At 35.9% G+C, this 15,519-nt stretch overlaps 1 long non-coding RNA gene across 2 annotated transcripts in view; it reads right to left on the bottom strand.

Annotated features, from left to right (window-relative positions):
• Nucleotides 1-15,519, bottom strand: part of LOC101884801 (uncharacterized) — a 206,739-nt gene that overhangs the window by 165,570 nt on the left and 25,650 nt on the right. The window lies entirely within an intron of this gene.

The raw sequence follows: 15,519 nt of genomic DNA, 5'->3' as shown, positions 1-15,519 counted from the left end.
TATTTCACACACATACACTACGGCCAATTTAGTTTATTCAGTTCAACTATAGGTGATTGGACTGTGGGGGAAACCGGAGCACCCGGAGGAAACCCACACCAACGCGGAGAGAACATGCAAACTCCACACAGAAATGCCAAATGGTCCAGCCGAGGTTTGAACCAGCGACCTTCTTATATATCTTCATCATAAATTCTTTATAATTTAATGTGAAATATTTTTTCTGTGGCGGCACTGTGGCTCAGTGGTTAGCACTGTCGCCTAAGCAAAAATCTTACTTGTTCGAGCCTCGGCTGGGTCAATTGGCATGGGGATTTTGCATGTTTTTCCTGTGTTGGCATGGGTGGGTGCTCCGGTTTCCTCCACAGTCCAAATCTGCACTATAGTTTAAATGAATAAACTACATTGGCCGTAGTGTGTGTGCGCATGTGAGAATGTATGGGTGTTTCCCAGTACTGGGTTGCAGCCGGAAGGGCATCCGCTGTGTAAAACATACAGTATGCTGGCTAAGTTGGCGGTTCAGTCTGCTGTGGTGACCCTGATGAGTAAAGGGACTCAGCCAAAAGAAAATGAATGAATGAATGAATGAATGAATGAATGAATGAATAATAAAATATTCTGTACTGCCATCATGACAAAGACTAAATAAATTAGCAAGAGAAATATACTTAAGAATAAACAGTTTATATGCATGTATATATATTCCTATTAAATTCAGAGTCAAAAGTCACATTGAAGTAAAAATTTAAAGTATTATTAAATGCAAAAAATAAAAAAATAAAAAATAAAAATTATTTGGTTGATTTTAGGATGGACATTGACGTCAGCCCGACATTGAATTCTGACGTCAACCCGATTTTCATTTCCAAACAACATGCAACATCCCCGCAACGTTGAGGTACAACATCAATCTGACATCATGTTGGCGTCCTGTGACTGCTGGGTGTTTAAGCCCATTTTGGTCATCATACAGTAAACATCCGTCATCTTCTCATCAGTGAAAAGAATCTAAACAGTCTCTGGATTAAAAGCGTGTAAAGATTTTTAATGCTTCCAAACAGTTTGCAGCAATTATAAATCGCCCATGTCTTGAGGTAGTTCATTATAATGCAATTTATCTTCTATGTGCGATTTGATTGGACAGGAATCACAGGACTGATTTTTCTAATCCCCATAGACAAGAAAAAATATAGTAATGACTGCAGGATGAAGAAAAGCAGTAGAGTAAAAGTACAGATACTGCACTAAAAATGCACTCAAGAGAAAGTAAAAGTACACATTGATAAAACTACTTAGAAAATTACAATTCCTGATAAAAACTGCTCAATTACAGTAATTAGAGTATTTGTAACTTGTTACTTTACACCACTGAATATAATGCAACCATAAAGTGCATCTCACAGGCGCACTGAAAAGCTACTGAAAATAAAAACATTGAGGCGCAAAACCAAGAAGAAAAAAAGAGTGTAATTTGTGTGTTGGCATCTCATTAGAGCAGAAGCAGATCATGCACATCTGCTTGAGTGTGTGTGTCAGTGTGTGTGTGTGTGAGACATCCACTTCTGCTTTATTCTGTCCACTCCGAACACACACCGTGCTGATGGTACCCTTCGCTGCCATGGCAACAGATGCGCTCGCTGTTGTCTTGGAGCAGCGATGTGAGCAAAAGACCCAATTGGCGCCTTTTCTCTCCACAAATAATACAGTTTGCATCAAAGCTGTGTGTTTTATTATTCTCCACTTAAGCTGACAGTCGCCTCGCCAGCCTCAGCTCTCAGTGACACTGCTAAAAATCTGTCATTGTTTTGTTTTAATACCGGTGTGTACTATTCGATAAACAAACAGAAGAACGCAAGAATGGAAAACTATTTAATTGCTGTTATACAGTTGAAACCAGAAGTTTATATACACTGTATAAAAAGGCATATAACCATTAAAAAAAAAAGGTCAGATGTTAATGTGACTAATCGTTTTCTCTTTTAGGTAAGTTAGGATTATCAAATTTGTTTCTGTTATGCCTAATGGCAGAATAATGAGAGAAATCTTGTTTGAGAAATTGTTATAACTTTTCTTGAAAGTCAAGTTTACATATAAGATTATTATGCCTCTGATAAAGCTCAAATGATGGTGTCAAGGTTTTGGAAGTTTCTGATTGGCTAATTGACAACATCTGAGTTAATTAGAGGCACAACTGTAGAATAGTATTTAAGGAAAACCTCAAACACACGGCTTCTTTGTGTGACAACATGGGAAAATCAACAAGTTAGAATCAACAAACAAGCCAGGTTACAATTTGTTAAATTACACTGGGGAAAAGACAAATTTTTGGAGACATGTCCTGTGGTCTGATGGAACTAAGATTGAACTGTTTGGCCATAATGACCAGTGTTACATTTGGAGGACAAAGAGGAAAGCTTACAAGCCTAGGAACACCATCCCAACTGTGAAGTATGGGGGCGGCAGCATTATATTGTGGGGTTGTTTTGCTGCAGGAGGGACTGGTCCACTTCACAGCATAGATGGCATCATGAAGAAAGAACAGTATGTAGAAATACTGAAGCAACATCTCAAGACCTCAGCCAGAAATTAAAACTTGGCCACAAATGGGTCTTCCAAACAGACCATGACCCTAAGCATACTGCCAAACTAGTTAAAATGCGCTTTAAGGACAACAGAGTGAATGTTTTGGAGTGGCCATCACAAAGCCCTGATCTCAATCCTACAGAAAAGTTGTGGGCAGATTTGAAAAAGCTTGTGCGAGCAAGACAGCCTACAAATCTGACTAAGTTACACCAATTCTGTCAGGAGTAATGGGCCAAAATCCCTGCAAACTATTGTGAGAACTTTGTAAAGTTTTGACTGTCTAGAAATTAATAAAAAAAAATCTCAAACACAAATTCTCTCATTATTATGGCATTTAGCAAATGTAAATCATTTAGGTAATCCTAACGGACCTAAAACAGTAAATGTTTACTATGATTTACCATCAAACATTTAAATAAAACTTTTTTGTAAGTGTGTGTAAACTTCTGGTTTCAACTATATGGTGAATTGTATTAGGGTATTCTTGTCCAAACAAACACTCAAAAAATGATGTTTGTTGTTAGTTCAAACTACTTATTTAAAATGAGCTGAAACAACACAATTCTTGAGGGCTATTTTAGGACAACTTGTTTGTTTTATGCTCAATCCACTTACAATTTTAAACTAAAAGCTAACTTAATTCCTCTATGCTGTCCCAACACAAATCGATTGTGGAACCCATCAGTTGTTACAGTGAATAATGAATTGGACTACAAAGTACTTATAAGTGTGTAATTTGCTTTTTTCCTACTCTTCTGAAGCCTTATATTTTATATAAAAATATTGTGTAATTTACAAGTTCATTATTCAAAACAATTATGCATTAAAACCATTGTACATTATTTATAAACAAACTGTAAAAAGGTTAGCTAAAAAGCCAAGGAGCTACCATTTCTGTATCTGTATTGATCAAATGTAAATTACAAACATTTGGCCATTTTTATTTAATGCTGATGTGTTTTTAATGTATAAACTATTTAATGATCTTGCACCACCACCTTGTGTGACTGTCTGCAAGGAGAGTATAAGACAGACTAGGTCATCGGTAGGGCTAGGCAGAATCTGCGAACATGTTTTGCTATTACTGCGCAGAATTTTGTTTAAAATCTGCGGATTTATGTGGAATTATTTTAGGTGTATCATAACTAAAACCTTAATATATGAAGTAAAACGTAATACCTTTTTACTTTGTGTCTTTAATGTTTACAATGCAAATCCAATTAGACCAACTTTATTTGGTAAACAAAGCAAGTCTCTCGTATAATATATCTACTCAAAGACATTGCAATATTACTTTACAGACTACATTGAGAATAAACTATATAAATATTTTCATATTAGTCAATAATATTAAAAAAATTAATTTAAAAACTGAATAAATATGAATGTACACACATTTACTCAAATAAATAAACCGAATCAATGATGGGCTAAAAATCTGCAAATTTCTGCGCACGCAGACTCCGTGTGGCCCTAGTGATCGGTTAGCCAAGAGAACTGCTTTTGAACAATCATTATTTTCAGTTAGAGCAGCAGAGAGATGCAATAAAATACCAGCACATATTAGAAAGAGTACGACTTTTAATATTTTTTGAATCTGGCTTTAATATCAAATAAAAAATCAAATAGAAAAAATAGAAAATCAAATATGCAACCACTGATTTTATTTTATTTTATTGACTATGATGTATTGTACAGTGCTCAGCATAATTGAGAAGACTCCATTTGAAAATTAGAAAATATTTTGATCCATTTCTCAGTGAATATAGGCAATGTATTTTGGTGCATTTATACAAAACAGATTTATTAAGCATACATTTATTAAAATTATAATTTAGTCACCAAACATATTACAATTTAATTCAAGCAAAATGTTGCAAGAAAAAAATTAAACCTACAAAATTAACAATTTTTCAATTTTTCTTTTTTTTTTTTTGCTTCTCTTGATTTTTCCTTGTTTTTAAAAATTTGTATTTAATTGTTTTCTATAACATAAATTTGGCTGTACTAGTTTTTGGACCGTTATCATAAGTTATTTTGTTAGATAAGCTCCATATTTGGCTTCAGTACTGACTAATCTAATGTATATGCACAAATATAATAATAAAGTGTATAAATAATTATATATTTTAAAGCTTCCTATTTAAAATATGAATTTAAAAGACATATTTGTGAGGGGTGTACTTATATATGCTGAGCACTGTATGTATTGTACTGCAAGTGTATATTGTACTTTTCCTTATTTTTTAATATTGTTAAACTTGTTACAACTTCCTGCTCAGGGACTACAGATGTAAATTAGCTCCATAGCTAAAGCTGCTGTTTCACTTGACTTGTCTTCTCATGGACTTCCATTCATACGCACGCGAATGCGTCTGACCAGAAACGCAGAGTCATGCGTTAAGTTTCGCTGCAGGTCGCTGCAGTGCAAAGTTCAAGCTTGGTAAACTCTGACCTGCGAAATCGCATCACTTGACTGCGTGAGACCATTTGAGGATCAAAACATGACCAGAAATTTAAAACATGGAGCAATTTTTTGATGTCTAATAATCTTGTTTAATCCGGCCCTTTCCGCAGTGCCGTACGACAGAATTTTACACACACAAACTCTAGTGTGACCGCAGCTTAACTCTGGTACAACATGTTGTACTTTGTCCCAATGAAGCAAACAAGCAAACAAACAAAATGCACTGCAAAAGTTATTTACTTAAAGTGAGTAAACTCTTCACCTTAAGTAGACTTTACTTAAGCCTTGTATGCTGTTTGGGTCTGTGAGACCCGTTTTTAGTTTTTTCAAAAGAAAAATTAAACAACAAACTACTTTTTCAACCTGAAATTCATTGGCTTCAGCTTATTTTCTGTGAAGAACATAAATCTGAACAAATATTCAACGACCGCATAAATGTACCTCCCCCACACATTTACATTACATACAAGGTGTTCGGGTCCACTAGACCCAGGTCTAATAAAAGTGTTGAAAGTGTAGGTTCAGTGTTCCTACACTCTGTCCTCTTCCTTTCTGGTGCTGCTGTTTTCTTCCCCTCCTGCACAAAGTTGCAACATTGTTGCTAATTCAACTACCAACACTGTCTGCTCTTACATTCCCGCACATTTTACCCTCTCTCTTGCGGGAACCAAACTTTATTTTCTCATACCCTGTCCCATCTGCGAATTAGGGGCTATAGTACTATAAATAAGAGTTTGCCAGTGTGGTTCCTCATCACAACTGATCAAGATGTCCAAAAGATTATCTGCTGCGAGGGCCTTGCAATTGACTATGGAAGAGAGAGGGGCTTCCGATGATGATGTCCATGACCATGGTGGGAACAATACGAAAAAACAAATCTGTGGGTTTTATTTTTTTCATAACATTAATAAAAATAAAAAACAGAAAAACAGAGAGGGACATTAATTCATCAATATGATCTAACAAAGGTAAAGGGGGGAAATTAACCATGTTTGCTGTGCAAATGTCTTGTAATTGGGATTAAGTAAACATTTGTTGAGTAATTTAACACAAAATTGTTTGATAATGTTAATTTGGAAGGCCAAAACTCTAGCGGGTCTACCAGAACCATGAACACTGGCTGAGTAACCAAAATACAAACACCACACAAGGGTTAAAAAAAAAGTGTAACCTGGAGCTGTTAAACTAGACATTTAAAAAAGAACTTATTTTAGACAGTAATCACAGTACCGTGATATTTTTATCCAAGGTTATCATACCATCAGAATCTTATACCGGCCCATGAGTATATTGCTTTACAGAAATAAACAGCTGTGGTTGAGCTGCTTCAATTAAAGAGGAGGAGCTGTTCAATGTATCCTGTTCAGGTTCTTTGTATCAGTGGAAATGATGTCAACACATTGCATTATGCTGAGTTTCAAGGCTCCTTAGGGGACCTTTAAAATAAATAATGAACTGAATCAGAGAGTGACAGAGCCTCGTATGATATCAAGTTCAAAAGGCACATTCATGCCATGTTGTTATGACTAATTATGACATTCCAACTAGTAAAAAGCTTTCACGTCCTCAAAGGAATTATAATAAACATCTTTTGGAAAAGGGGAAAAATAAAAACAGCTTAGAGTAGAACGTCATGTCTTGTCATCTTGTCAACAAGTATTTGACATCCGTCTATGAGGTGACACGGTGGCTCAGTGGTTATCACTGTTGCCTTACAGCAAGAAGGTCGCTGGTTTGAGCCCCGGCTGGGTCAGTTGGCATTTCTGTGTGGAGTTTGCATGTTCTATCTGTGTTAGAGGGGGTTTCCTTCGGGTGCTGCGGTTTCCCCCACGGTCCAAAGACATGTGTGGGTGAATCGAATAAGCTAAATTAGCCTACTAATAAACTAAATCGTAGTGTATGTGTGTGCATGAGTGTGTATGGGTGTTTCCCAGTACTGGGTTGCAGCTGAAAGAGCATCCGAGGTGTAAAACATATGCTGGATAAGTTGGCAGTTCATTCCACTGTGGCAACCCCTGATGAATAAAGGTACTAAGCTGAAGTAGCAGTGTTTAATTCAAAAGCAGCAAGCAAAGCCTTATTTTATGGTAATATACACACTGTGAAAGTGCTGGGTTCCCCCATACAAAATCATTGATGCTGTTGTCCTAGCACAAATTGATTGAAGTGGAAGATCGAAGTGGATTTAACATAAAACAATTAAGTTGTCCCCAAAAACACCTTAAAATTGTTGATTCAGCTCATTTGAAATAAGCAGCAAGAATAATTGAGTGTCTTGATGGATTTATTTATTTAAGAAATATTTTTATTTATTAATTCATTACTTGTATCTATTTTTAATTTATATTTGAAACCTACATTGCTTGTGGAAGCAAAAAGACCTCAAATAATCAAATTTATGTTACAAATATTTATTAATTTATTTTGATATTGTACATTTTAGTGTAAATATCCTTTATGATTTTTTTCCAATATAGAAAAAAAAAAGTAAATTTCCATTTTGCCTTTATTTATTTATTTATTTATTTATTTATTTATTACCACATCAGCAACTTATGGCTATTTTATGGCAAAAGGGACATACATTAAATATTACATGATAAAAACACTTGTATGAATGTGTGTTTGTGTTAGGTGTTCGTTTTTGTTAGACAATAGTTTAATTTTGTATAAAGAAAGGAATCTTTGCATATTTATGAATCTGATGACTTCGATCTTGTTACCCTGCTTGAACATAAATGGGTTTTTATTTTTATAGCAATAGCCATAATAAACTCAACTGTCTCGAATCTTCGAATGATCGCTGGACGATTCGTTTGTTCGGATTTAAAAAGTCGATTCGTTTGAAGCCCCGTTCAAATGAATCTTCCTCCGTTAAGCTAATGTAATGTAATGGTTAATATAATGGTAATATAATGGTGCAAAAGATACGCAAGCACTGAAATCTAGATTATAACTGGCTACATTATAATGGTGGAAAATGCGCGAGAAGAATAACCTTGAGCTAATTTGCTACACACGTTTTGAACAATTCACAAATCATTAGTCATCATGTAAGGTCTGAAAGTAAACATTTATACAATTTGAGTATTTCAAGAAATTATCAATTCTTACCACCGAGATTCTTATCAATTCCCACAATTCTAAAATGTTATATTCATTTTGAATGCATTATAAGAGTTAACGAAAAAAGACTTAGAATAAAGTGATGAAAGTCATGTGTAAACATTGTGTTTTTTTACTCTCAGCCTCTCAGTTCTCATCTACTTTCATTATATAAACAGAGCGACCAGAAATCACTAAAAATCATAGAAAAATCACAGAGGTTTAGTACTACACTTGTTCCTTAAACCTACATTTTTGCTTCCAGGAGATAGGCTATTTACCTAATAGACATATGTCAGTCTCCATCATACACTGATGTTAAGGTTAACTTGTGCTTTGCTGCAAGGCATCATGCCACTAATTACAGAAAAAGACAGATTTGGCTTCGGGACCATGTTTACCAGAAAGTTGCACAATGGTTGCTATGGAAATGTGCACTAAAGTTGTCCGTTAACACACTGCTGGTGTTGGCAGTGATCCGTAGGAGGCATGAAAACGATACTCCTGTCTTATCATTAACTCTCCTTAATGCATTTCCAACAACAGCACAGGTCAGCGCACAACTGAAGCACAATTGTAAAAATCATAATTTTCCCATTTTGCTTCTGGGAATTAAATGCTCTCCATTCACACTTCACAGATGAGTTGCTCACCTCTGAGTGTTTTTTCTTAATCGGTAAAAATGTCAGAATTAATTGTCAGGTTTTTGCAAATGAGCCTTTTTAATCTGACTAGATTGGAAAGTGTGTGCCTGGTTACAGCATCTTGACAGGGCAAAACCGAGTGGCTGAAATGAAGAGGAAAAGTCGTGTCAGAGTTGGCATCTACACCAAACTCTGGTTTTGAGATGAGCTGAAAAGCAGGTTGCTGTGGAGAACTAAAGCAATGATGATCATGCCTTATTCTTGACTATTACATTTAATGCGTCATTGGCCTAGAGCAGTAAAACCAAACGCATGACGACTCAGAATTATTTCAGCCTTAGTAGTTTTACATTTCCAGTTTTACTTAATTGGTTGGGTACATTTTCAATGTATAATCATCAAAAGTGCACTTTTTTAAACGTTTTAGCATATTTTTAATTGTGTTCGTACAATACACAATCACAAAATAACTACACAAAATAATTGTGAAATACAAACTGCTGCAAGAGCTTTCAGACAAGAAATAGCAAATACTAATTATTCTCAGCTGTTAATCACAAGAAACCATTTAAAGTAAAATTAAAGTATAGTAAGTACTTGTTTTGATTGCGTATGTTCGATGTGTGAGTTTTTAAATTACATTTACACCTCAAGGAAAGTCCAAATGTAGCCTATTTTCTGAGAGAAGTCTGCTGAGAGAAGTCTGTTTGGTCAGATCTGTTGTAATTGGTCTACATTTCACAGAGTATAGAAAAACATTAAATTATTATAAAAGGTTAGTGGTTACAGGTTTTCAGCATCCTTTAAAATATTTTCTTTTGTGTTCAACAGAATAAAGAAACTTAAAGGTTTGGAACCACTTGAAGGGGAGTAAATAGTGAGTAAATGATCCATTTTCAACTATTTCTTTAACAAGCAGGATTTTAACATTTGGGTGGATTTTTAAAAAAATGTAAATAATTTGAACCCCCTGATTTACCTTTGGTCAAATTTGATGCCACAAAAAAAATAAAAAATAAAAAAGAAGTAAAATATAATTTAGGGTATATATATATATATATATATATATATATATATATATATATATATATATATATATATATATATATATATATATATATAAATCTACAGATATTTCCAGTTCACTGTTGTGTTTGCGATAAGAAAAAACGCTAAACATATGCAGGCATTTCTTCTTTTTTTCTGTTTATTGAACTAGATTGCAGTAGCAAAAACAGGAGACTCATTAGAAACAGACGCCCATCTCCTGTTTTAAGACTTTAAGATGAGTCCCATCTCAAACTCAAAATACACAACAATTACTGTGGTATACATACAGCACTACAATATACAAAAGAGAGAGGTCCACTTAGGGCGTACTCACACTATGCTATTCGAACCGTGCCCAGGCCCGTTCCCCGGATCGTTTGAGAAGTGTGAGTGCTCTGAATCTGGCTCAGCCATGGTTCACTTGGCCGGCCCTGGCACGCTTGGAGAGGTGTGCCAGGGCACGGTTTACTTGCTTTGGCGCGGTATGCTTGTATTGCGAGTGCAAAGCATGCCTGAGCGCGAAACTGAAAACGAGACATGACTTTTATGGGACTGTTTCATATAGATTTATTAATAATTCTTACTTACTGTTCAATGCTTACTGTATTAGGATGGACAATGTCAATCGTCTTTTCTCTGTTTAATGACAGGCTAATGGCAGTCGACACGCTGGGCCCTATCATACACCCGGCGCAGTGGGGCGCAAGGCGCGGCGCAATAGTCTTTTGGTAGTTTCAGCTTGCCGCAAGAGTTGTTTTGAGGCGTTGCGCTACGCTGTTTAAATAGCAAATGCATTAGCGCTCATTTGTGCGCCCATAGGCGTTCTGGTCTAAAAAGGAAGGCGTTCTGAGGCGGACCGCTGGCGTGTTGCTATTTTGAGAAACTATAATAGATTTTTCATTAGACCAAAACTAACCCGGTCTAAACTCCGGCGCAGAGTTGAGCCTCGCTTACGCACTGCTTAATACGCACAAGAGAGCAATAGGCAAATCTCTTTACATATGAAAAAATTTTAATATTAAGGATATATATAGTATATAATAAGAATATATATAGGATATAAATATAAAGGATTAAAATATTACAAAACATATTATTTTCTAGCCTACAAAAGTATGAAAAATCACTGCTTTTATGTCTTCTTCATCTCGGGAGGCTTTTTCAGTTCATTCATAACAATTTGCTTTTGTATAATGTTATTATTATAAGCAGTATTATTTATTATATCTATATTTATATTTGTTTTATTACAAACAAGCTTAGATTTGCCCACCTGTCAGGTTTAAGACCATATGGGGCATGGCAGGTGTATTTGGAAATAACTCAGTATTTTGACCACACTTGGTAATTATTGTTCATTTATTCGTTTGCTAGAAATTAGAACTGAATTTAGAAATAGTTTTGAAACAATTAATTTTGTCTGTTAAGCGCAAAGATTTATTTATAGGCTAATTGATGTCTGTGCATAAAGGTTTCCCTATCCAAGAGCGAAAGTGAAAGTAGATCATTTATCTCTCATTCTCACGCAGTAGATGCTCTGTTTAACAGTTTTCTGTAAAAAAAACTGTCAACTGTTTGCTTGTGAAATGCTCATTTTTTCCACTTAGACTTACTTTGCGTCCTGTAAATAGTGAATGCGCTCTTGGCGCGACGCAGCTGGCTCTTAAAGGGAATGGGAGATGAGACTCTAATTGGTTTATTCTCAAAACACACCTATAACTCATTAAGAAAATAAACTCAACCCTTTTAGACCATCCGCCACGGCGCAAGGCAGATTTCCCGTCCTTAAATTAGCAAAAACGCGTCCTGACACGCCCTGAAAGCGTTTGCGCCCTGCTTTTTGCGCTCTGTGCATGGACCATCAAAATAGAACCCGCTGTCTATCGGAAATTATAAATATTTTATAATAGGCACTATCTTTATAAATAAACTGCATAGTTGCAACCTAAAGAATTACATCCCCAACTAAAATAGCCTCAAACGTACATTATGATGTCCAACAGCAGCAATATTTGTCAAACTGGAGAGTGTCCTCTGCTTGTTGCTGTATGTGGGCTGAGTAATACACAAGGGTGAAAGGTGAAGAGGCTGAAAAAGTGCTGTTTCTGGCAGAATATCACACGGCTATTAGCCAATAATATTCAAGAACCAGACAGAACTGTTGTGTGTGTGTGTGTGTATCTGTGTGTCTATCTATCCATCCATCCATCCATCCATCCTCTTATACAATACAATATATTGTTTCAAACTACTAAAATGTCAATAAATAATAATAAATAAATATATTTTTAAAGAACATTGTTAAACTGCATAGTTAAATTAATAATTAATAATAAACTTTATTAATGGATTTTTTTTAACTGTAAAAAATATTATTTGTATTAATTGACTGCAACCAAATTGTTTTGTTTCTTGACTTTTTCAAATGCAGAAACACTTCATAACTATAAGTTAAAAGAAAAATGTATAAATCATTAACAGAAGTAAGATTTATGATTGATTTCTCCCCTTAGAAAGACCCTGTGCTCATCATCAGGAAGGGTTTGTAGGGAGTGCAGCATGTGGCTGTAATTGGCTCTGGGATAGGCTACACATGTTTTAGCAACAGCGCAGGCAGAGCATGAAGGTGGAATGTAATTCATTATGTGCAAAGGCTTCACGGACCCTCAATTCAATTCAAAAGGTACTGTTTAAAGAGGCAGCAAAGGGGTGATTCAGCTCTTCAGCATGTATGTGATGTCATAATCAGATCAGTTTTGTCAACAATCATTAGTACAGTCTGAGTCAAGCTTTCCTCTCAGTAAATGTTGTTGCTGATGACACGGAGTACGTTTACATGGACACCAACACAGTGACTATGTTAACATGGACATCAATAATCAATTTTTTTGCCTTAATCTGAATAAAACAATTATTCAAGGCATTTACTTGAGTTGCTTTTTGAATGTTCTTTTCATGAACCCGTTTTACATGTTATAGCACATGATCGATTAACATTGTGTCACCACGCTATTCACATTTCCTCCAGAGTTTCATGTAATTTAGTTTTTTTCATTTTTAATTTTTCAACTTTAAATAGTTGGTCCACTACGATATGCTCTTTTAAACTTTAGTTGATGTGTAATGTAGATGTGTGCATAACAACATCTCTGAATGTAAGATGCTCAAAGTTCAATGCAAAGGGAGACATTGGCTTTTACAGAGTTGGCTTAGCAAAGCCTACAGCAAACAAATTTGGAGACTACAAAAATACATTCGGGCTAGTGAGATCACAAGCACTTCAGGTTCATGCATTCCACAAACGCACACACCCTGCGCAGCGAAGGGTCGTGGCCAGAGGCGCAGTAATATAGCAGAGAAAGCTAAAATGCCGTCCAAACACTTCCACAGAGTTTTATTCATTTCTGTATTTGGGCTTCCAAAGGACACAAAATAAAGAGAAAAGTGATTATAATTTAATTTTAATTATGTTCTAGAGAATTATAAAAATAAAAATAAAGATATGGCTAGCATTTGACAATGGACGGTTTCCAGAATCTCTTCCAGTTCATTGCTGAATTTGGTTAAAAACTCCTCCAACCGATGAAACTGTGGACTGTGAGCCACAACCTGTAAGTATTTTTATTTGGTAAAATTTTATTAAATGCGCAGTTTCTAGCGTTAACAGTATGTTCTAGTAAGGACATAAACCAGTATGTAAACAACAAGAAAATGCTGTTTGGCACCTGTTACTTATTTCCTTAATTTATTTAATAATATTATAATATAATATACAGGTTTCATCATCACCACACACGTGCGGTGAGGCAGGTGCCAACACGTGGAAGCCTGCTTGTTTGTGAAGACAGTTTAAATCGGACTGGAATGTCGTTTCGGAGAGTCTCCTCTACAGCTTGTGTTGTTTATTTTGTAAAGTACAAACTGCTGTATTTACTCTGCTAAATTGCTGAAAGTGAGCACTGAGTGTTGATTTTGAGATCTATATGGAGATGCGTGTGCTGAGGAGGGTGCCCTTTTGTTTTTTTAGGTTTACTCAGGTTTTGTAGTCAGTAGGGAGTAAACCTTATTTTATTTGTTTTATCTCATGTGCTGGTAAGAGGGTCAAAAATGTAGTTAGTTGTTGAGTTTTAGTTTGTTATTTTGGCATTTACCTCCACAAGCTTTTTATTGTCTCCTTTTGAAGTTAAACGTCAATCAAATTTGACTTTACGTCATTGTTGTTTTTCCTTATGGACGGGAGATGAGACTTCATTCATTTTCTTGTTGGCTTAGTCCCTTTATTAATCCGGGTTCGCCACAGCGGAATGAACCGCCAATTTATCCAGCACATTTTTACGCATCGAATGCCCTTCCAGCTGCAACCCATCTCTGGGAAACATCCACACACACACACACACACACACACATACATACAATACAGACAATTTAGCCCGCCCAATTCACCTGTACCGCATGTCTTTGGACTGTGGGGGAAACCGGAGCACCCGGAGGAAAACCACGCAAACGTAGGGAGAACATACAAACTCCACATAGAAATGCCAACTGAGCCGAGGTTCGAACTAGCGACCCAGCGACCTTCTAGCGAACTAGGAAATATGTTAGTCGTTTTCTGTTAGCTGAGTAGCTGTTTGTAATCACAGTAAGGTCTATAAAACATAATGTGATTTTCTACAAGTTAAGCATGAGCACACATTACTTTGTATCTTATAAACACAACCAAGCCTTATATACACTGTGGAACACCCCTTTAACTGCAGTTCGGCAGTTTCACTTTCATTCAAGAATATTTCATTCATGCCCCCTGTGAAAAACTGAGGTACTGGATGAGAGTATGAAGTAAGAAACAAGTGTTGTTTAAATGGAATTTAATAGATAAAAACTTCTGCATTTTGTGATACAGCAGTCTGTGGTTCTTTACTGACTCGGTAGGTGCAGAGAATAGTGTCAAACAGTCGTGTGTGTATGAAATATCTTGTCGCAAAACACAGGAAAAAGTCCTACACAATGGTAATAGTTTGAATGAAGTGTTTACATATCTGTTCTACACTTCAATAATGCCACTAAATTAAAAATACTCCACATGTCTTCATTTGATTTCTGTTTAGTTCGATTATCACTTTAGTCAGATTAAGGTAATCAAAAATTGCTGTTTACATGGTAGACTTTAAATCATGTCTTAATCATTAAATTCAGATTGGTGTCCAAGTAAACACACCCAATGACATCTGTTCATTCAGCCATAAAGACTCATCATCTAAGCTCACCTCTGCCTGCTAATCCCTCCAATGCATTTAATACACAGGTCGTTTTTCAATCTGTCACCTATGAAACTCTGATAACACATGCTGACATACTTTTGGCATGACTGCAACAAAACCTAGATTGCCAGCTCTGTTGCCATCGTAACCTGCAGCCCCTCACGCTTCAGCGCAGGGATTGTGAGGCCGTGTTTATTTTATCATCCTGTCTCAGCTCTTCTCCCACACAACCCATGAAGCATGTGGCTCAGACATGTTTTCTTGCGAGTGACACTGATTTTTCACACTTCTTGTCTTTATTTTGCAGGACAGATACAGTAATCATATGCATTCCTCTGTTTTCTTTCGCAGTGGTGTATGCATTATGTAAAGATTGTCTTCTGTTATATCATTTTGTGCTAGCAATAAAGTT

This window comes from Danio rerio, chromosome 23 (genome assembly GCF_052040795.2).
Source record: "Danio rerio strain M-AB ecotype USA chromosome 23, GRCz13ab, whole genome shotgun sequence".
Taxonomy (NCBI): domain Eukaryota; kingdom Metazoa; phylum Chordata; class Actinopteri; order Cypriniformes; family Danionidae; genus Danio; species Danio rerio.
Note: the sequence above shows the minus strand (reverse complement) of the source record. Positions and strands in the feature narration are given on the sequence as shown.